Consider the following 1,238-nt stretch of genomic DNA (forward strand, 5'->3'; position numbering starts at 1 on the left):
GGTAAAGATATTGCTATGACAAATGTCTGCTATTTTGCTGCTTATGGCTTCTTCTAAGATTTTTATGGTTTCCCATCTTACATTTAAGTCCTTTATCCATTTTGAGTTGTTTTTGTGTATGGTGTAAATTGTTGGTCTAGCTTCATTTTTTTGCAAGTATCTGTCCAGTTTTTCCAACACCATTTATTGAAGAGACTGTCTTGTCTCCATTGTATGCTCTTGCCTCCATTGTCAAATATTAATTGAGCATACTGGGTTGTGTCGATTTCTGGGTTCTCTGTTCTGTTCCACTGGTCTATATGTCTGTTCTGGTACCAGTACCAGGCAGTTTTAAGAACAGTGGCTTTGTAGTATTTCTTGATATTTGGTATTGTGACCCTCCTACATTGTTCTTCTTTCTCAAGATTGCTACAGCTATTAGGGGTCTTTTTTTATTCCAGATGAATTTTTGGAGAGTTTGTTCTAGGTCTTTGAAGTTTGCCATTGGTATTTTAATGGGGATTGTGTTGAATGTATAAATTGCTTTGGGTAGTATGGACATTTTAATTATGTTGATTCTACCAATCCATAAACATAGTATATTCTTCCATTTGTTTATGTCTTCCTCTATCTCTTTTTAAAATGATCTGTAGTTCTCGAGTACAGGTCTTTTACGTCCTTAGTAAAGTTTATTCCTAGGTATCTTAATTTTTTTTCTTGATATTTGGTATTGTGACCCTCCTACATTGTTCTTCTTTCTCAAGATTGCTACAGCTATTAGGGGTCTTTTTTTATTCCAGATGAATTTTTGGAGAGTTTGTTCTAGGTCTTTGAAGTTTGCCATTGGTATTTTAATGGGGATTGTGTTGAATGTATAAATTGCTTTGAGTAGTATGGACATTTTAATTATGTTGATTCTACCAATCCATAAACATAGTATATTCTTCCATTTGTTTATGTCTTCCTCTATCTCTTTTTAAAATGATCTGTAGTTCTCGAGTACAGGCCTTTTACGTCCTTAGTAAAGTTTATTCCTAGGTATCTTAATTTTTTTGGTGCAATGGTAAATGGGATTGTTTTTTTCGCTTCTCTTTGTGTAAGTTTATTATTAGCGTATTAAAGACCATAGATTTCTGGGTGTTAATTTTGTATCCTGCTACTTTGCCAAATTCACTTATTAGGTCCAGTAGTTTTTTGATGGAGTCTTTGGGGTTTTCTATGTATAGTATCATGTCATCTGTGAATAAGAATAGTTTTAC

The sequence above is a fragment of the Myotis brandtii genome, unplaced genomic scaffold (assembly GCF_000412655.1).
Source record: "Myotis brandtii unplaced genomic scaffold, ASM41265v1 scaffold576, whole genome shotgun sequence".
NCBI lineage: Eukaryota > Metazoa > Chordata > Mammalia > Chiroptera > Vespertilionidae > Myotis > Myotis brandtii.